Source organism: Phoenix dactylifera, chromosome 4 (genome assembly GCF_009389715.1).
Source record: "Phoenix dactylifera cultivar Barhee BC4 chromosome 4, palm_55x_up_171113_PBpolish2nd_filt_p, whole genome shotgun sequence".
NCBI lineage: Eukaryota > Viridiplantae > Streptophyta > Magnoliopsida > Arecales > Arecaceae > Phoenix > Phoenix dactylifera.
This window is the reverse complement of record NC_052395.1, coordinates 29,030,580-29,053,536: the sequence shown is the minus strand read 5'-3', so window position 1 is coordinate 29,053,536 and position 22,957 is coordinate 29,030,580. Positions and strand designations below refer to the sequence as shown.

At 35.6% G+C, this 22,957-nt stretch overlaps 1 long non-coding RNA gene and 1 other non-coding gene across 2 annotated transcripts; both read right to left on the bottom strand.

Annotated features, from left to right (window-relative positions):
* Positions 1 to 4,607: 4,607 nt before the first annotated feature.
* TRNAF-GAA lies at positions 4,608 to 4,680 on the bottom strand. Its single transcript has one exon. It is a non-coding gene; the product is annotated as a tRNA-Phe (tRNA).
* A 4,745-nt stretch (positions 4,681 to 9,425) lies between these two features.
* Positions 9,426 to 20,761, bottom strand: LOC103711355. Its single transcript, XR_604753.4, has 2 exons — positions 20,526 to 20,761; positions 9,426 to 9,849 (listed from the first exon to the last, which is right to left on the bottom strand). It is a non-coding gene; the product is annotated as an uncharacterized LOC103711355 (long non-coding RNA).
* Between the last annotated feature and the right edge of the window lie 2,196 nt (positions 20,762 to 22,957).

Sequence of the window (22,957 nt, the reverse complement as noted above, 5' to 3'; positions counted from 1 at the left end):
ATCTAAATCATATTATTTCAACAATGGTGAATTAAGCTCAAATAAAATAAATCGAATGGAATATATATTATTTAAACCAATAGGAACAAATATCAACTTCTTCCACTTATTTTTAGTACAAGAATACTTGTTGGAAAATATTTCTGATTTGAATCAGCCAAAAAAGTCTACTTGGAGTTTGCCTAATTAGATATGATTCACGTCAAAAAATCATTATTTATTGCTTGAACCCAACAATAGCACATGCTTGCATGAATTCTATCAAAAACACCGTAACATCCTCGGAATCAATCTCAGAAGGCCTATTGTAATGTTCTAAAGCTAGATCGATCTGGTACCATTTGTGATGATCGGTACTTCAAACATACTTAAGTACAAAAAACCTTTCCAATGCACACCTAATATGACTCGATAGAAGCCTGATGCATATCTAACCTAATAACGCCTATTTGCAGCTCTAATAAATAATATCATGATAATATATTAAAAAAGTTTGATGCTTACGACAGAATCAAAATGAGATATGAGAAAGTGTAATTCCAATTTTAGTTTCCATTTGTTTCTCAACTTAAACTGAACCATGGCAACCCCAATCTTTTACAAATCACAACAATCTCCTGAACTGCACCAACAAGATGGTTGAAACACGACAGATGTCACGGCACTGCTAAATAATTCCACGAAGTATATACTTTACAAAAATAAGCATCATTCAATGGGATGGAGACTTTTAGGACTTGTTTGATTTATAGAGAGCAAAGAAAAAATGTGTAATCAACAGAAAAATAGAGAAAAATCTCATATTTGTATGAGAATAAAATTTTCATATTTTATGAAAAAGAAAAATCTATAAGAGATATAAAAAAGACCAATTCCTACCGTCAGAAAATTGACATAATTTTTTTCCAAATATATCCGATAAAACAGGATAAAATATTTTTTTAATTAAAATATAACATATATTTTATACAATTTTTTTTAAAAAAAAGATATTCGACCAAATATAAGCCACTTCTGAATATGTCTGTGATCAATCAAATATGAAAAAAATATTTTTTTAGATATTATATATCTAGGCTTCAATTTTATAGTAAACTTATTCTTTCAAAGAATAATTTTTTTTGTAATTCAAATGAGTTCTTGTATTGTAAGTCTTTATTTGTTTTTTGGAATTAAGAGAGGTTTTTTTTTCGAATCTTTTATTAATTATACCTTTTGCATTAGAGAAAGGGCAAAAAAACGTACTATCAAATTGATGTCACTTCTTGTCGATGGACCCTTGCATGCACGTCAATTGGTTCATTTGTTCTTAGCCCCGTAGGCCATGCAAATTTCGAGCCTTCAAAGCTTCTGTGCAATTTTTTAACAGTCTTTACTGCAACCAGACTCACTATGCCCGGATAAGTGCAATAAAAAGGAGTAAATTAGACCATTGGAAACAACGGTACAGCCTAAGGCCGGTCCTGTCCCCGTCCAATCGCTCGCCGTTTTCGAAGTCCATCGCAGCAGCCTAAAGAGGAGCCGCCCTCCTGTCCCTCACTTTTCCTTTTAGAAAAAATATTGTTCAGGGATCTTTTTATATTTTAATTAGATTTTAATCTATATTATTTTATTTTTCAGAAATCAATCAAATGAGTAATCTTCAAATGATAGAGGTTTTATTCAGCCAGACATCAAGAAAAAAAAATTTATTTAGCTTTGGTGTAACGACTTTGTAGGAGCTATATGAGAAATTTCATTTCTCTTAGTATTCTTTTCGCATTTATTTCTGCCTATCCACCCAAACAATATTTGGATGTATTTTAACTTTTAGGAGATAAAATTTTATATTTATTTTTGAAAACATGATAGAATTTAAAGTTTTATTTGGTGCCGGTTACCGCTCAATGCAGGTTGTCCATATATTTCGGAAGGTAAAAAAAGTTGCAGAATGGACCATCTTATTTACTACTCACCATTCGGAAGAGATTATATGGACGGAGATTGATTCTGCCTTCTTACTTTTATGGCATCTTATTTTTTTTGATGCTAAAAGTAGTGCTTATACTAGACTGACGTGAGTTACCGTTGTACTAAAAAAAAATATTTAGCTAAAAACATTGAATTAACTCTTTTTAACTGTTATACTTTTTATCACAGACCAGACTGGATCCTCTTTTTTTTTTTTTTCGTGTGTACTTCTTATGAGCCAAGAAAAATATTTCAGGTCAATTTCTCCAATTAATCATTAGTAAAGAACATATGTAATTGTGTCCATGTGCGCAATTTTTTTTTTTTTTTTTCCAGCATCCAGATGCAGTTCTCAGCGCAAAGTTTTTTGATTTATGTGCACCGACCACAAGCAAGATATGGTGGTACATGTCGGTATGAAGAAAGTTTTCTTTTTTTTAAGATTCAGATTTCTACTATAAACAAACATACCGAAAGTCTCGGGCAGTAACTAAAGAAGTCAGTTTCTTAGGGCTAATTGATTGGTAAACTTATAGAGATTTGCAAGAATATATTTCTATGTTTGTGTGCTTGGTATTAATCAAGATGCATGCATGATGAAGATTAAAAAATTTCTTTTTTGTGCAAAGCAACATTCAGATTCCTTGAAATGATATTATTTAAAAAAACATTTTAAAGGACACTCAGATATGTATGAGCCATAATTTCCAATGTTTAAGAGAACTAAACCAATCTAACTTGTCCACATTGGAACAGATAAAGGCTATAGCCTTTTAGCATCTAAACCAAATAGATAACCCATAATTGATTCAAACATAAAGTAAACTCCGTTGGTCACTTCTTTTAGTATTACCTAACTATTTTTTGGAAGCTCAAGACTAGCAAATGATCATATATCAGGATTTAATGGTTTGAGGAGTCTTTTATAAAAAAAACATTTTCCTTCTCAAGAAAGAAAACGACCAAGTTTTGCCTTGTGACCTCAAAAAAAGAAAAGAGGTGCTGAAGCAGTATATATTATACAATATGACTATCAATTAACAATCTATTTTTTTTTTTTGGTACATCAGTAGTCCATGAGCATAAGCGCTATCCTCAGCATTAAGAGAAAGAAAACGACATAAAGGTAATGAGATAACTGCAATCTCAGTTCATAACATCTCTCCGAAATGATGAGCAGCAAAGGAGGCAACCTAATTTGTAGCCCTATTCGCCTTATGCATAGTCCAATAGCTTAAGTATTTCCAAGCACATTGGAGACTTCTCTATTACCCTTTCTCAAGCAAGTAGCCTCAACCTGTACTATGCCTCTTATTATAAATTCAAATCTATTTTCAATGCCTAAGTACATGCAAAGTTCAAAATGCCACAATGTACCAAGGGTAACTACAACATGCATCATATCGAGACTGATAAAGGATATCAATAAGTATGCATTGATATATCCCAAATATTCTTGATAGTGCCTACTTTGGCCTCCAAATTGTGACTTGAGATTTTTTTTTCATCATGTTTTTTTGTTTGAATGTATGTTTTCTAAAAACAAATGCAGAAGCATCGAGTTATTTGCTTTAGTCGATGTTTTTTTATGCGTTGAAGTCCTAAATATGCATAAATATACAACACACAACTTGCAACCTAAAATATATTTTAAAAATATGTGTTGAAATTAGATTCGAAGTTTATTAATTTTGATCTTAGATTTATGCTCTGGGGCATGAATCTAATATCATATAAAATTTAATCTCGATTTAATGAATTTTTTTTGTAATTTCATCAATTAATCATAAATTTGTGATCAAATTATTGAAGATTGAAGGTAATAACCTAGCTAAAACGATTTTCTAGACTAAAAATGGTTTTAAATTGGTCAATCCAATGACAAAAATCCTTATAGCAAATTATCCCCCTTTCCTTTTATTTTTACTTTTAAAGTGTTGAAAACAAAAGCAAACTACTCTTTAACCCCCTTCTTGAGTGGCACCCAAGTGTATCGCTTGGTTCAAAAGCAAAGTAAGAACTTTTTGGAACAAAATAGCCTCAACCTCTGGCTTGATCCGCTCTTAGCTGAAACCGATTAGGGGTGATTTAGATAGTTTTTGCTTGAACAAGTCTTCATTTACTGAAATCCTTCTAGTATCGAGAAGGTTATGGTATGGTACTTGTCGATTTTGTATGTACCAAACCATTTGATATTTTGCTTAAAGTCGTGTTTACATTATCATAGAGATATTTTTACGATGCAATATGACAATGGAACAAGGTGCAATTATGCTATGAGGATTTATAATCTATTGCCATTACGTAAACCACATGAGAGAGACAAAAGCAACAAAAAATATGGGCTCATATTTATCTGTAAGAAGAACTTAAATTTAGTTATACACTACCTCCCAATTAATTATTATTCACCATCTAGAGCAAGTAAGTCTTTATGCATTGAAACAACAATCAACTTATCGAAAAATATTCTTTCCCAATATAAAAACTATTGAAGGATAAATTCTTGGTAACTAAATTTGCTAGAAACAGTAATTTTATGTCAATTACCAAATTGCACATTTATTCATCACATTTAAAATAAAATATTAAAATATTGGATTAATTTTATATTATTCTTGATTCTCCAAAATTTTTGTTTATATTTGAAAAATTAATGCGGTGAGCGTGGATCGAACACGCGACCTTCAGATCTTCAGTCTGACGCTCTCCCAACTGAGCTATCCCCGCTAAGGTATCCCTTTATTATCTCCACTGGATTTAAAGAGGTACTATACTCAGATATTCAAGTTTAATTAACTTCCGCCTGTTATAATAGTTTTGGTTCCCATTATCTACATTAAAGATGTACAACACGATATCTGAACCATTTTTGTCGATGCAGTTCAGTGATTTAGTCATTTTAATATAGATATAAGGCCATACTTATATAGGCTCTTTGATCTTTCGATTATCAAAAAGGTTATAGCCATGAAAATTGCTAATGTCTCTAAATATAAATGTCGTACATGAACATGTAGGCTATTCCACTTGTGTGCATCCTAAATTACATGCAATTGTTGATCAAGTATGCCAACAAAGAAAAAAATCTAACCAACAAAGATTGGTGTGACAAATGGTGAGGTTGTGGCATAAACCACCAATCTCCTTTTGATGCATGAGCATAAAATTTTTGTTTTTTATTTTTTAAATATGGATGTTGAGTTTTTACTCCCTTGAATTTTGTTTTGATATTACCATCTTTTGGACCCATAATTATGTAGAGAGATCTCTGCATAAATAGTGTTGCCAAACAAACCGAGCAACTCAAACTCGGCTCAAGAAAGCTTAAATCGAGCTTCGTTTGAAGTTAAACAAATCATGGTTGAATGAACGAAACATGTTCGAAACTCATTTCAAGCCAACCCAAATTGACCATGTTGGCTAGGGCTTGAATATATTTATTTTTTTATTATATACTATATAAATATTGCATTATTAGACCAAGGTTTCGATGAGCAATTTTTTATTGTTTTGAATTAGTCAAATATCAAAACAAGTTTGACCTAAACTCGAACAAAGCTTGATTAAGCTTGAATTGATTCCAACATAATTTAGAATGACCGACCTAACCGATTAGGCATGTTTTCAACTTGATTTAAAATTAGAATCGAATTAAGCTCAGAATAATGATAAACAAATCAAACTTGACCCCAAAGTTTAGGCTTGAAATTAATATTAAACTAAATAAGATTAGGCCCCAACTCAATCAAGCTCGACTTCATTGCCCTTACCTACCCAAGTAGGGCATCGAGTTTGTTTAGCATGACACAATCAAGAGCGTGCAACGTCTATTCTAATATGCATGAATTATCTTAGAAGCGATTTCTAACCATTTTCACAAAATCAACTTCTTGTATCTTGCACGTTAACCATATCACAAAAACATCCACCTGCATGCATCGTGGATCACGTAATCCTCTGAATGCTACAAGAATCATGCAATATCCATTGGATTTGAGCCCTTAAAGTTGGAACTCCTGCTGGGGTTCAAGTACTAGGTTCAGCATCACTCTAGTTCTAGTCAAAGTGATAAGAAACTCGGACACATAGAAGCCATGTTTGTTCACCCACCGGCCCACTGCCTTCTGAGCTCTGATTGCAAAATTATGGCGTGCCCCAGAAATCTTTGACGTAGGAGACCATATGAGTTGTGACAGAGATCAGATGGCAAGAGTCCATTCTCTTTACCCTTTTCGAGATAAAAACTCCGTCGAACAAGCATGGCGAGGGGATCTTTTGGCGAGCTTAATGGCTCAGCTCGTGAACTGTTTCCACGAAACCTCGGAAGACGTGACCAGCCGTCACCTTCGCACGACGTTTCACGCGTGGAAGTAACGGAACGGCTGCGCCCTGACACCAGATTCAACGGTGCCGTTGACGTTGTTCACGGTCGTGGCTTGTGAAAAAGCCTGCCGTGACGCCGATAACGCGTCACCAATGTCTGGCGTCCGGGCACGAGCGTTCTCCATGATTGACACGTGACGTGACGCATGGCCTGGCTCGGCGATTCCATGCATGCATGTCGGAGCCTTTATACTGCACCAAGATTACGTTAAGCTTAGGAACCAACTCCTCCAGCAATATATACCAGTTATTCTAAGTTTGAAGGGCATCTCTATCAATGCTACACGTACGTAAATAATAAGAAAGTTATCATATAACTCTAGATTCTACCCTACTGTTTTCACAAAGCAGACAATACTTGGTGTATGATAAGAAAGGGAATGGTTGATAGTTTAACTCAAAAGTGATAGATTTGAGAAAACAAGATTTGACCATGGATCATTCACCCTTCTTTCTCATGGACTGCACCAAGATTACGTTAAACTTAGGAACCAACTCCTCCAGCAATATATACCAGCTCTTCTAAGTTTGAAGGGCATCTCTATCAATGCCACATGTACATAAATAATAAGAAAGTTATCATATAACTCTAGATTCTACCCTACTGTTTTCATAAAGCAGACAATACTTGGTGTATGATAAGAAGTGGAATGGTTGATAGTTTAACTCAAAAGTGATAGATTTGAGCAAACAAAGAGGAGAAAAAATTGTTTTATGAATATAAACATACATATTTAGTTTTAGCAACTTCTTTCCAAATGCATATAAAAAAAAAATATTTTTCTCATACACTTTAATTCTAATATGTTATCTCTAAGCAGACCAACAAAGATAGCAAGTTGTTAACCTCGGACAATAATTTCATTGTACAACTTTTCACCATAATGACTACAAAAATATTTCAATCTTATTATACTAATGATGATTTTCTTTCAAATTTGTGAATCCACAATAGAAAATTAGGAATTCACTTTGTCTCTTAATTGGTCAAAACCTTGACCCCTCTGAAAACCCATGCTGGGACCGGAGTGCCTTAAAGTTGCCCACGGAAATAAATGTCCGTAGTAACGGAACAATTAACTTGAGCCGTTGACAGCACTCGATGGTGACGACGACGTCAGTTAATACCCGCGGTGAAGGGCCAATTACTTGGCGGTTGGATCGAAACATTGAAACGAAACTTTTGGCGTGTGAAGCAAGTTGTCAGGCGGGTGGCAGCGGACGAGGTGGTGGGTTTTTTTTTTAATTCTTTTTGAGGTTTGGGCTGGCTTGTTTGCTTGCCGCTGTCGGTATGATTTGATGCTCGGACCCGAGCCAGTACTCGCCATCGGTTTCCCCTTCGGGTTGGAGGATGACTCGGCTGTGACGCCAGGGAAGGACGAGGGTCAAACGCGGATCCCAACGACGAGGTTTGATTTGCCCTTCGGTCTCCGAGTGTTGAATCCTGCCGCTGCGACCGCAGGGCCGGTGAGATTTGTTTTCCCGAACTGGAAAGAAAGAGAAGAACTGGGAAGAGAAAGTAGCTCTGTGATGAGGACACCCGTGTGTGTGTGAGAGCCCAGACTTACTTTTTATTTTCTAATTTATTGAGAGAAAAATATATATATCATGATTTTTCTCTTGATTGAGAATTTGAAATATTGGTGTGTATCAGCATTGGCCATGCAGTTACTGATTTGATGTTATACTGAATTTCAGCTTTTATTATCCCGAGTTTTAACTGATCCAAATTGGTATAACTTAAGATAATATGATTACATTGGAAAAGATTTTGTTAATCAGCTTGTTCTATCTTTCTTCTTTTTCTTTTTTTTTTTTTGACAAAATCAGATGTATCATACTGCACAAATATGGATACAACCAAAAAAGTCAATAAGTTTTGGTGCGCTTTTCGCCAATCCAAAAAGTTCTTATTCTGTCATTGTGAAGATCCAGTTTTCAGAAAGGAGTGGGATACTCTAGTTTTATTAACAAAGGTATTTAACTCTAACCCAATATTCAATATTCAAGCATTTTTAGAAGTGTACAGGTTCTTTAAAACTACCTCATCCCAGTCTCTCACTTCAATATGCAATCAGTCCCTGCAGCTCTTAATCACGAGACGCTCTAGTTTTTTTTTTTTTTTTTGGTGAAAACGCTCTAGTTTTTAGAAAGGAGTGGGATGCTCTAGTTTTATGAACAAAGGTATGCAACTCTAACCCAATATTCAATATTCAAGCATTTTTAGAAGTCTACAAGTTCTTTAAAACTACCTCATCCCAGTCTCTCACTTCAATATGCAATCAGTCCCTGCAGCTCTTAATCACGAGACGCTCTAGTTTTTAGAAAGGAGTGGGATGCTCTAGTTTTATGAACAAAGGTATGCAACTCTAACCCAATATTCAATATTCAAGCATTTTTAGAAGTCTACAAGTTCTTTAAAACTACCTCATCCCAGTCTCTGACTTCAATGTGCAATCAGTCACTGCAGCTCTTAATTCACGAGACACTCTTAACTGAATTGCAGCTGCAATACTGGGATATCTCATCATTCCATCTCCTATGTACTCCGGTTGAACACCATTTTGAAATACTTCTTTGAGGGAAACCATTTCAAATCATTTGGCTAACAGAGACAAATAATTGAAGGTTCAAGTAACTATCCTAATGCAGTCAAACTACACCAAGAGCACTGATACTATATAGAAGTTGCCAACATCAAAGGATGGTAATAGAATTTCTCAGAAATTGGATAACCTGCTGCATGTGTCGTGCATTCAAGGAAGAAAGAATAAAACTGCATGCTTGTTGGGCAACTACGAAGAAGCTTGAGGGGTGAGCTAGTACCAATAGCTTTTCCTATATCCCAGGACTGAAAGGATTACAGAATTCATCATAAAAACATTTTAATCTCATGACGGCATCTCAATTTTAAACAACATATTTAAAATTTCTGACTGCCAGAATATGATGAGTCTCCAATTTTTCCCCTATTCTTGTTATCTTTTCCTCTCCTTATCTCGCTGATTAATTACATATTCTTCATATCATAAACTTTTTTCCAGTAGGTACAAAGCCTGGACATGGTGTTATGGGTGCAAGAACACGACTTGTCAACAGATTTTTATATATAAGCAAAATGAAGAAGTGCTAACCTTCCATTAACTTAATGTCAGACTCTAAGGCTCATACAATAATTTTCTCATGACTGCACAAAGCCTGGACAGAATGTACTTGGTTTATTGCTGAAAGAACATATAACTTATATAAGCATTATGAAGAAATGCCAACCCTCCATTACCTTAATTTTAGTTAGACTTTCATTCTTAAATGTGTTCAAAAGCAACCAGTTCTGCATGTGTGCCTAGGCAAAAAGATCTCTGCAAAACCAATGCTTTAGGGCCCCATCAACGTAGCCGAAAAAGGTGATCTCCTCTCACCAAATAAGAAGGAATCCAGCTGGAAGGTCATACCATTCTTCTCAGCTATGAATGTGCAAACATCCAAAGTAGGGTCTCTGAGGCATGACCATATCTGCAATACAACATCTGGATCAATTAGAGATTGCTTTGTTGGCTAAAGCACTTTAAACTAATGTCCAAGTCTAAATATATACATTATACACATAAACCAAAATAAAAGGGGATTTGAAATCAACATTGTGAAACCACATAAATGGTATATACATGGGGCCTTGCATGTTAGCAATGTGCACGAGAAAGAAACTGGGGAAGAGAAAGCAAGAAATAGATGGATTTTGTCAAAATATGCCCATCAGTTCACCAAGAATCCCTTATAAGTTACAAGTTGTGAACAAAACAAATAAACTAAACGATAGCAGAGTCAAAGAAGCAGCGTTTCATGGCAGACAGCTGCTAAAGTTCTATACCAGACTAAGAAGATAAAAAGCATTATTAAAGTCCTTGATGCAGTATTAGACCCACAGCATTAAGGACTTTTTAAGTTTATCGAAATGCTACCAAGCTTACTGGTAGCATTGCAATAAAATGTTCCAAAAGCTATAATTCCAGTCAAGGAGGGTTTTTTCTCCGGCAGATATTAAGTACCATGTTGAGATACATAATGACAATTTCTGTGGATCGTAGTTTGAGGAGCAAATCCAGGAAAGCTGCAAAATGTTCAAGAACCTCCTATGAAGGGAAGGACCCAATTTAACAACCAACAAGTTCGTACTCCCCCCCCTCCCCCCCCCCCCCACAAGAGACTTGAAGAAGGAGTCTTCTAACCTATGGCTTTGTAAAAAACCATAAACCGATGGATATCATAGGCTTAAAATAGGCTAGGCTAGGGACTCTTATTAGATAACCAAAACCACATCAGTTTCCTTCCATCAAGGAAACTACCTTAGGTATAACTATATTTAGTGGGTAGTTACCAACCACCCAGAATCATCCAACAACTAAAACAAATAGACCATATAGAAACATGCCTAACATTCTCCCACATGGCCCCCATGACATAGTTAGACAATCCTCATAAGTAATAGTTAATACAATAGTATGGCCATAATCACTTTATTGTCACTCAACTCATACGCTAGTTTTGCAATTGTTAGCCAAATAGAAATTTTTTGTACACAAATCATGACGGTGATGCTCTCTAGGCGAGCACTTCCTTCCATGTATAAAAATGTATGATACTTTCTAATTGAGTATCTCATGATACTTCATGAATGATCTTCTTATAAATCATTCAAGGTCCAATTTATTGATCTAAATGGATCAAGATCTTGTAAATGACAAATTACTTAATGTGCATAATGGACATCATGTCATTAATTAATCAAATATGTTTATAAACATACATAATAGTCAGAGAATTAAAAGCAATAACTCAAAATAAGCCAACAAGTCCCATATGTCATACATGATTCCTGAACTACTTTGCCAACAAACCTTTAGTCATAGAATCAGTGATTATTAACACAATATTTATGTGCTTAATAACCACTTCTTGCTTTTTAACATATTCTTTGACAACCAAATACTTTATGTCAATGTTCTTACTTCTGCTTCCACTTTTATTATTTTTAGAAAAAAAAACTGTAACCAAATTATCATAAAAAAATCTTCAATGGCCTAGCAATAGAATCGACAACCTTTAGGCTAGATATAAAATTCTTCAACCATAGTGCCTGTGATGTAGCTTCATAGCATGCGATGAATTCTGCCTCTATAGTGGATGATGCAACAATAGTTTGCTTTATGCTTCTCCAAGATACAACACCTCCAACAAGAAGAAAGATGTATCCTAAAGTAGACTTTTTTGTATCTATACATCCAGCAAAATCCGAATATGAATATCTAACAGCTTCCAAATGGTCAGAATGTCTGTATGTAAGCTTGAAGTCTTTAGTTCTTTGAAAGTACCTTATAACACTTTTGACAGCTTTCTAGTACTCTATACCTGGGTTACTTTGGTATCCGCCTAACATTCTTACTACATATCCAATATCAAGCCTAGTGCAAACCTGTGCATAAGCATAAAGAATGTTTTTCATCTGTTCTCGTTCCAATATGTTCTAAGGACATTGATTCAAACTAAATTTGTCCCCTTTGATAATAGATGCTACAATAGGTTAACAATCCTTCATCCTAAATCTTTCCAGAACCTTTTTAATACAAGCCTTTTGAGATAGTCCTAAAGTTTTTTCGGCTCTATCTCTGTGAATCTCTATGCCAATGACATAAGAGGCTTCATCCATATCCTTCATTTCAAAGTTCTGGATAAGAAATTGTTTGGTCTCATGCAATAAGCCCAAGTCACTACTTGTAAGTAAAATATCGTCTACATATAGGACTAAGAAAATGTAATTGCTCCCACTGATCTTAAGGTATATACATTGATCAACGATGTTCTCTAAAAAACCACATGAAGAAACAACGTTGTGGAACTTTATGCACCATTGACGGAAAGCTTGTTTTAGTTCATATATATATATATATATATATATATATATATATATATATATATATATATATATTTAGCTTGCAAACTAAGTGACTGCCCTTCTCACTATGAAAACCATTAGGTTGAAGCATGTATACCTCTTCTTCAAGATCCCCATTTAAAAATGTTGTTTTTACGTCCATTTGATGTAGCTCTAAATCAAAATGCCATGATTATTGTAAATGAATCCTTTTTTAAAACTGGAGAGGATGTTTCATAATAATCAATGCCTTCTTTTTGAGCAAAACCCTTAGCTATAAGTCTAGCCTTATATTGTTTGATATTACCAGATGAGTTCCTTTTGGTCTTATAAACCCATTTACATCCAATGACTGAGTCTCCTTCTGGTAATTCAACGAGATCACAGCCTTTGTTTTTAGCCATGGATTCCATCTCTTCCTTCATAGCATCATACTAAAGTGTGGAATTTTCTCCACTTATGGCTCGTGAAAATCAATTCGGATCATCTTTAGGTCCAACATCATAGTCAGACTCTTGAAGGTATACAATATAATTACTAGAAATTGCTGGCCTTCTAATTCTTGAGGATCTTCTTACTTCCAATGTTTCATGTGTATCCTGAATAGTGGTTTCTGTATTATCAATTCTTTCACGAGGTGGCTCCTCATGGTGTGGTTGTTGAATTGGTTGATGTTCAATAAAATCCAAAGGATTACTTTGAAAAGGCACCAACTCTTGCATATTTAAGGGTACCACAAGTGATTCCCTTATTTTCTTAAATTCCACCTTATGAGGAAATTCACTCCCACTAAATTCATGATCCTCAAAAAATTTTGCATTTCTAACCTCAACAATTCTTGGAGTATGTGAAGGACAATAAAACCTATATCCTTTGGAATTAACTACATAGACAATAGAAAAACCACTTATTGTTCTTGCATTCGGTTTCTTTAGGTGTGGATTATAATCCCTCACCTCAACTGGACAACCCCATACGTCTAAATGTCTTAAACTTGATTTTCATCCATTCCATATTTCAAAAGGTGTTGTAAGAACAACCTTAGATGGAAGCCTATTTAAGATGTACATAGTAGATTTTAATGCTTCACTCCACAAGGATAAAGGTAAACTTGAATTGCTTATTATGTTCCTAACCATGTCTATAAGTGTGTGGTTCTTTTTTTCAGCCACACCACTTTATTGTGGTGTATCTTGCATTGAGTATTAGGCAATAATGCCCGCTTCTCCAACGAACTTTCAAATGGACCCGGTACTTATCCTTTTTCTGTGTACCTTCTATAATATTCTCCACCTTTGTCTCATCTTACAATTTTTATTTTCTTTTCCTTTTGTATCTCTACCTCTACCTTGAAAATCTTAAATGCATCAAGTGCTTCTGCTTTATCAAATAAGAGATAGAGATGCATATATCTAGAATGGTATCAATAAATGAAATAAAATATTTCAGACCATTTAGACATGGGGTAGAAAATGGTCTACATATATATGTGTGCATGATCTCTGAAAGCTCAGTACTCCTTTTGGCACCTTTAGTGGTCCTATCGGTCTGCTTTCCCTTTATGCAGTTTACACAAGCACCAAAATCCGTAAAGTCAAGAGCCTTTAGGACTCCATTGCTGCTAATTTTTTTTAATTCTCTTTATGGAGATATGTCCCTATCTCCAATGCCAAAGTTTAGAGGAGTATTCATTAATAATACCTCATTTAACACCAACTTTATTGTCATGCAGGGTTAGAAGACTAAACTCATAAGTGGGGTCAAATTCAAATTTAAAGAAATTATCAACTAAAATTCCAGAACCAACAATTTTCTTGTCTTTCAAAAGATCCACAACTGAACCATGAAAATTAAATTCAAAACCAATACAAATCAGTCTTGAAATAGAAACCAAACTTCTAGAAAATGATGGAACATAAAAGGTGTTTACAAGGTCTAACTGAAAACCAGATTTTAAAATTAATCTATAAGTCTCCACTGCTTCTACACATGAACGCATCTGGTTTCCTGACTATATACCTTGTTCACTTTTCACTAGTTTTCTCAAGTTTAGAAAACTTCTCACATTATTAGCAATGTGAATTGTAGCAGCTGAATCAATCCACCAGGCAGTATTATCAGGAGCTTCAATAAAACAAGATTCATAACACACAATGCGAGATTACCTTTCTTTTCGAGTCATTCCTTATACTTGGCATAGTCTTTCTTAAAATGTCCCTTTTTCTTGCAGAAGTAGCATTTATCCTCACTGCCATCCTGCTTTATTTGCACACAGTTTCTTTTCCCAAGAAACGCCTTTCTTAGCATTTCCTTTAGCATGATTTACATAATGAACACTCTCAGGTATCTCATGCTTCACCCTCTTCTCTTCTTGCACACACATGGTCAATAGTTCATTAGTTGACCATTTTTCCTTATGTGTGATAAAATATTTTAAATGGTCCATATTCTGCAGGGAGATAGTTGAGAATGAAATGTACTAAAAATGACTCAGGAATCTCAACCTTTAGGGACCTTAATTGGGCAGCAATGTCTCTTGTTTGCATAATGTGCTCTCACACACTCCTGCTTTTGTCATGTGTCATGCCCAAAAGCTTCTTCATTAGCGTGATAGCTAATGCCTTGTCAGAGCTTACAAATTGTTCCTCCATAGCTTTCATGTAATCTTCGACCTTATTGCATTCTGAGATTGAACTGCTAATACTCTTACTCACATGGGACTTAACGAGCATAAGACTTGTAGGGTTTTATCATGTCATATAGGGGCAGCGGAAGCTAGAAATTTTAAAATTTCTTAATAAAATTCCATTATTTCAAACCCTATTAAGCCAAGATCACCTTAATGGTAACAATCAAATAATATAATATTAAATGCAGAAATAGAAGAATACTTCCAACGCTAATCCAATATGCAGAATTTTCACTAGGTGCCCAAATGTTCACCCTCCAACGTTGATCCATACGGAAACTGGGTTCAAGGCTTTAGCTCCAAAGACTTTGATCCTTGATGCTGAATCCTTCCAAAAGATTTAATTGGTTTGCTTTCTTTCCTTTCTATTTTTCTTCCACCTTCTAAAATCACTTCTAATCCTTTTGTCCTAAAGAAGACCACCTTGTCTTGGCTTAGGACACACTAAAAGAGTTGTTAGAAGGAGAGAAACTCTTGTAAGAAAGAAGGGATAAGAGAGAGAGTTGGAATTTTAGAGTTCCGATGATTAGAATTCACCGGGAGCGCATTCCCTTTTATAGATGTGGAGGGATGCATCCTTGCCATCCATTCATGCATCAAGGGGGGCGTGGGATCCAAGAGGAGCGCCTCCTAATGAGAAGTCTTATCCAGATAGGGCATGATGAGGAGAGATAAGGAGATATGATAAGTGGATAAGGAGTTAGTTATGTTTCATCCTTATCCATCCATAGAAGCGCCTCTTCATGATACGCCATATCACTTTTAACGCTTTTCCTTCCACATATTTTTCTGAAATTCAATCATCATGCTTCCCTTTGAATCCTCATCACACCATCCAATGGTATCCATGATGTGCCATCATATGATCATGATCTAATGGCTAGGAATGCATGCGCCATCAAGCTTGATCCATGTCATCATCCAATGATGATCCAAGGGCTCCAATCCAAGGCGCCTCATCATGATCCCATTATATCTTCATCTAATGGCTGATGAAGATCAAATGATCATGATTGAAGGCCCTATCTAACCCAATCTAATTGGGTTCAAACCAACTCACCATTATATCTTCATCCAACGGTAGATGAAGATCTAACGGTCAAAAAATGAATGATTTATCAAATCTATTCCAATTAGACTCAAACGAAGCCAATTAGGTGCCAACTCTTGGCTAACCCATATTAGGATATGATCTAATCAAATTAGATCAATCAAGAATCAGATTCGAATCCAATTCGAGGCAGATTCGAATCCAATTCGAATCAGGAGCTAGGGTTTGCAACACGTGCTAGCATGTTCATCTTGCAAACATGATCTAATCTAATTAGACCCTTGATCAGTTTTTTTGTATGTGATCCATTGGGTTCCATACTTAGCCAGCAGTAGGTATGGGTGCGAGTTAACCTAACTTGATTAGAACTCTTCTAATCGATTTAGGTCCAAACTGCGCGAACCCAAACTTAACAATTAGAGTCCTTTCTAATTGGTGATCGAATTAAACTCTTTAATTTGATCAAACCTACAAGACAAAATTGACATCTAGCAACGTGTCATGTCTACCCAGAAGATATGAAATTTGGTAGAAATACCAAAAATACCCTTCAGTGGCAAGTTACCGTGCAATTCAATCCTTCAATCAAACTGCATCCTGAATATGTATATGAGTATGGATGTATGTCAATCTCAATTATATATTCATATTTCTCTCAATTTTTTAATGATAATTTGAATAATGAAACATTAGAAACTCTTTTTAATTTTCATTCTACTTTGATCAAAGATTTTCTGAATTATCATATGATTAGAATAAATAGGATGCGGTCTTCTCTTACTCGAAGTGATTGATTCCTTGTCGACCTACTCATAACCTTCGTACACAATTCACCATATCCGGAAGACCCCGTGCACGACATATTGTCATGAATAAGAGTAAACCAAAAACATGGATTCATATGCACAAGACACCATGGTGATCTCAGGTCAAAGGATCAGTTGCACAACTTCTACTAAGAGAATCATCTTTAGACATGTAAGTAAGACTTCATAAGATATTCTCTTAACAGGTCATTTCAGTGAACTCATTCCTCTAATGAGCACCCACATCTTCGCATTAGTGTCTCCACACAAGTAATTGTGAGATCAATCATCCTCTGTATCGAGTATACATAAGATGTGCCAGTCTTGCCGGTAGCATTGATCCCCGACTCAATGTACCAACGACTGGAAATACTTAAGATTAGGGTTTTAAGATTTTAGGTCTCACTAGTATGATCTCATCATAGCTCTAAAACCATTGCCCTAATCTAAGGGATTCATCACAAATATAAGAAACAACATATGATGAAATACAATGTCTTTATTTATAATCAAATGTTACATACATGATTTGGAAAATCAAAAGAAAATCCTTCACAATACAAATTGCGATTGGCTTGTAAGGCATCTATTCTGGAATTGAACCGCTATTACTTTTACTCACATGGGACTTAATGAGCATAAGACTTGACTTTGAAAATGGCTTGAGAGAGACGGATAGAGGGTTCTAAACCTCTTCTCTTCCTGTGCCTGAGTGATGGCTTTCCGTGACTTCATTTTCCCTTTCGGGTAGCGCGAGTGAAAATGCCAGCTTCAGAACAAGGGTCTCTGCCTTTCTTTACTATGTTCCCATCTATGGATCTCGTGTACAAAAAGAAGAAAAATGGGCTGGTTTAAGGACGGAAGCTCCCGGTCTGAACCCCGTCGCTCGTCTTATGGAGGCGTGTGTGTGCCAGGGGAATGGAGGGAAGTGGGGAGATAAGCGTAAACGGAAGGTCTCCTCTTTCTCCCTTCATGAATTCACTCGACCACTGTGCCTTTGTTCCCTCGGAACAATTCTGTCCATTTCACCGATACGCGGGCCATACCATCGAAGAGTGTCATACTTTGCGTGATGTCATCTATGACTTAAGTGATTAGATAGTGCTCACCGCTCATAACTAGCCCTCTCATTTGGCGTACTTGATTCTATGGGAATGGGTGGTTCATCCACACAGAAAGCCAAAGCCAAATCCAAATCCATACACCCCAGAGTCAAGAGTATTTTATCATTCCAATCAGAATAATTATCACCCAATAACATTGGAATACAAGAAGAATCATTAAAAAAAGTAGTAGTAGAAATAACCACAATAACCAAAGACAAATATACATCAATGCTATGAAAATAAACTTAATTTGAATTGACCAATTGTTAAATTCAACGGTAAATTCTAAACCTTCCTGTGAATAGAGGTTGCAAACATGCATAGAATTTACTTAATTCTTCATTAATAAGATTAGCAAACACAAATACCAAAACGAAATATTCCATACTTGTGGGCCTAGAAAAATTTCTATTTTGATATTTGGTTTACTATCTTATTCCAATTAATGCACCAAAATGGCCACCTCCCTATAGGACCAGGTAACCATGCCATTAAATAATCACTTATCCATATGTGACTAAAATTCGTTATACATCATTACATTATCACGACTTAAGATGCTGTGGCTACTCCTAAGCCTATGATGACTCAAAATGTTACATTATAAATAAATTATAAACTTATCCAAATGTTGATAAAACAAAATAAACAAATTAATCATGTAATGTGCAAAACAAACATGCTGTTACATGTAGGTCCCTGCTGTCCTTAACTGTAAATTAAAATTTATAAACAGATCCCCAGAATTATTCACAGGTCCTGGTCTTCTTTATTCTGTTACAGATTGCTTATTTATGGTTCAGATGAACTGAAGCCAGATTGGTTCACACGAACCAATCTCAGTTTAATCAGATATAATTAATAAAGTATTATGCAAAAAGATACAAATTAAACCATAATACAGTCCTAACTTAGACTAATTAAGTCTGATTTAACCAACCACGTGAACCACACATTCTTCAAAAGTTTCCAAAATATGTGGATAGCTTCTATAATTGGCCTAATCACCCAAGTTTCGTAAGGAGGTGTCCCACTCAAGCCCATACAATGACCATCTGGACTGGATCATTGTTACCCATTGCAAAAGGAGTACTGAGACCTCTATGGGCAGGACACTTCCTTTTAAGTTCTATGGGCTAGGACACAAAAAAGGACTTCTCCTCGTCGATATTCATGGAGTGATCCCTTTCAAAGGTAATAAATGACATAAAAATCCAAAATTATTTACGGAACCCCAAAATTATAGATATTCTGTGCTCGAGTAGTATCAACAATGGCAAAACAACTATTTTTTTTTATTTCAAACAATTAATGTATACGACACAACTAGCCATGAATCTCCAATCGATAAATCGAAGAATGGACAGATAATGTCAAATCCATGGGTGGTGGCTTCGCTATCATCCATTATTTCCACAATATTATTCGTAAAATCTCTACTATGCTAGTATAAACATACAAGTATGGCATATAAAACTAACCATGTACTATCAAGATCACATGTGATTTAGATCTAAAATAATGTTGTGGAAATAATGGATGATAGCGAAGCCACCACCAAAATAATTTTGTGTAGCGATAGTATTAGTGAGATGTACCTCCGGCCATAATTGTTCAACTATATGATTAGAGTTTATCCACTGGAGACTTGAAGGAGTCTTCTAATCCATAAGAGACTTGAAGAAGAATGAGTCTCTAACCTATGCCTCCGTAAAAAACATAAAACCAATGGATATCACAGGCATAAAATAGGCTCGGCTAGTTACCCTTATCAGATAACCAAAACCACGTCAGTTTTCTTCCATCAAGGAAACTACCTTAGATATAGCTACATTTAGTGGGTAGTTATCAACCACCCAAAGTCATCCAACAACTAAACCATGTGGGCCACATAGAAACATGCCTAACAAGATGTACTCTGCCAAATCTTCAGGGACCTGCATACAGTACCATAATTAAAAGAATGGAATTACTGTAAAGTTATTGATACATCATAAGGTTTGAGAACTAGCCAGATTTAGATACAAGAATACTAAATGAAATATTAATGAACACCAGAAAAGACTGAATATATAGAAAAAAATAATCTATGGTGTATTATGTTCGTAAAGAAGCAACTTTTTAGTTTTAATCAAATAAGTTTCAATCGAATGAACAGTAGTCACTGATGTCCTAACAACAGCATGAATAGAAACAGGAAAAGAGGAGGGGGGGCGGAAATCAAAATACCAGAAGAATAAAATTCCTACATACAATTGCTAACACAAAACCAAATAAGAAATTGCGCGTATTGGGTTTAAGATTTCAGGCAAAAAACAGCCGTATGACCAGGGATCGAGAGAAAAAACAGCAGAAATTCATACATACAAAGTAAAGTTTCAAACTTTTTTATATAAAATCCAACAGAAACACTGTCCCCAACTCAATAGTGGCAAAAGTCAGAAAACCTCTACACCATTACAAACACCCAGCCCAAATCACATAAAAGAAATTAGTAGTAGAATACAAAATCAGACCAAGCAAACACCTTAGAATTCCAGAATCATAACCAATTTGGATCCAAAGAAAGCGATCTGAGAGAGAAAGAGAAGTGATGCGGCGTAGTTACGTTTTCATGGCGATATCACCGTGATCGAGAGGGGTCGAGGGTTCTTCTCCCCCATCTCCTCGTTGAGCTCCAGAGCCGTGGAGGCAGCCGACGGCGACGTCGACAGCCCTCCGGGCTCCGGGTTTCGCGAGAGCGGGTCTATCCATGGAATCGAAATGGAGACGACCATAGGAGATTGAGAACCACCAACCATAAAAAGCACAAAGTTGGATTCGACTTATCTTCGCAGGCACGACACAATTCTACGATCACTATATTAAAAACTGCTTGTACCATGCCATGTCACAAAACAGAACTACTTCCAAGTCCCTATTTGGATATTCCATCCATATAAGGCCCATCTATAACAAAGTCTACTATTAATTTAAAGAATTTTATACATAAATATCCTTCTAAATATCAAATTTATAAAAATATCCTTCTAAAAATTAATATTTACATATATATACTCTCATAAATATTTATTTTGCTATTTTACCCCATTATTTTATACATATTTTTGCAAATCTACCCACATCATCTAACGCAGTTAAAAAATTAATAGTTTCAAATTAAAATAACTCAAATATCTTTAATGGATAAATGTGCAAAAAGAAATATTTATAAGACGATCGCAATGGAGGATAAAAAAGTAATTTTAAAATTTTATTTTATTTTTAATTAAAATAAATATAGTTTTTATTAAAAGAATGGTTATATTAGAAGTATTTGTGAAATTTTATATGAGGGTACAAAAATAAACATAAATTTCAAGAGGATATTTATGAAAATTTAAATTTTTCAGAAGAATATCAAAAGCTGAACAATTTGAAGTTGCTCATGGAGATCAAAAGCTATGAAATCAAAATTACTTACAAGGCCCTATTTGGATATTTCGTTGTTTAGGATTTCTTAACATATTCGCGGTAGTGCATGGATTTTGAACTTTTTATTGTTCATTACTTTTTAGCCCTTGACAAATACAAGTAAATACATGAGAGGCAAGTAGCAAAACTCTAATCACTACAGATTTAGATTCCTTGTTTAGTTTGTCTAGAGTAATTCGATACGTATCTCCTAAAAAACCTATTATGGAATGGCTTTTAGAGAGTACGTGATCCATTAATGTATATTATATGGAAGAAATCAAAAACAACAACGCTGTAAGGTCTCCCAATTCAAAACACTCTATAAATGAGTGCCACGTGTTGTCGCCGTCCCTTTCTCTATCATTCATAGCAATTGAGGATTAGTGCAGTAAACAAAGAGCAAGTTAATATCTATAACATTATCTTTTTTCTATTTATTTATTTGCATATACTAGCTTTACACGTATGACTTCTTTGAGAATTGTATCGCTAAGAGAAAAGGCATTAGTGATGACGGGAAAATTAAAAAGAACCAGAACTTACTGATTGTACAATCCCAAAAATTAAGATTATTGGATTTCGATTGAGAAGTGTTTTTCTTATATCCAACTTTGTTTGAGACTTTATGAATGAAAATTTTTAGTGTTGTATTTTTTTTATATCCAACTTTATGGATGAAAAATTGTATAACCATAAACATTTTTCTTTTTGTGTTACATCTAGCCACAACCTATTCCACAACTGCTACCATTAGTGGTATGTGTGGTGGATAAATAATCTAGATAGCCAAAAAAGAACTCTCACTGCCACATTATAGATAGGTAACTACACAAAATCATTTTCAAAAATGAGTGGATTTTATTTTGAATCTTATTATTTAGCATTCCAGTATTTATCCAAGGATACAATGAATGATCAAGGGATTTGTATTGAAGAAAAAAAAAATAAGAGAATGGGACCTGTTGTGGTTCAAATCTGGCCCAAGGGTGACCACGCCGGTGGAGCCGAGGGAGCCGCCGGTGTGGATAGGGGAAGACGGAAACCATCTCCTGCGCGACGGCCGCAGACCTGCACAAAGCCTCATCGGTTTTCCCGGTGAGGGCCCTCCGACGATCAAGTTAGAGTAGGCAAATTTTGTCCAGACAAAAGTCCCTTAGGAATTACCTGACCGAGCTATTTATAGCCTCGGTGGAGTGGCCCAGGTGATAGAGATATTGTCACTCCCCATCATGAGAGGGTATGGCTCTGAGCCGGATGACGTGCAGCTCAGGTAGGCTGGTGACGTGCGGCACAGCCTGTTCTTAAGAACGGTAGGGCATTGACAGTTACAGCAGGATATGGCCGGAGTAGTTAAGGTGCCGTCTGACTGCTGTTGGCCGGTTATGGAGACATGACACAGCAGTGTGGTAGAGTACGGCCACGTAGGCCCGCATGTGGATGTGGTTGTTGGCAAGACCGAGCTCGTTAAGTAGTCGCGTCATGCGTTTAGTGAGACCGGCTTGGTGTAGACTGGGAGTGGCTCGGTTTCTCGTGTTCCGAGGTGTACTTGAGGGAGCGCTCCGAGCTCGAGGATCGGGGCGTATG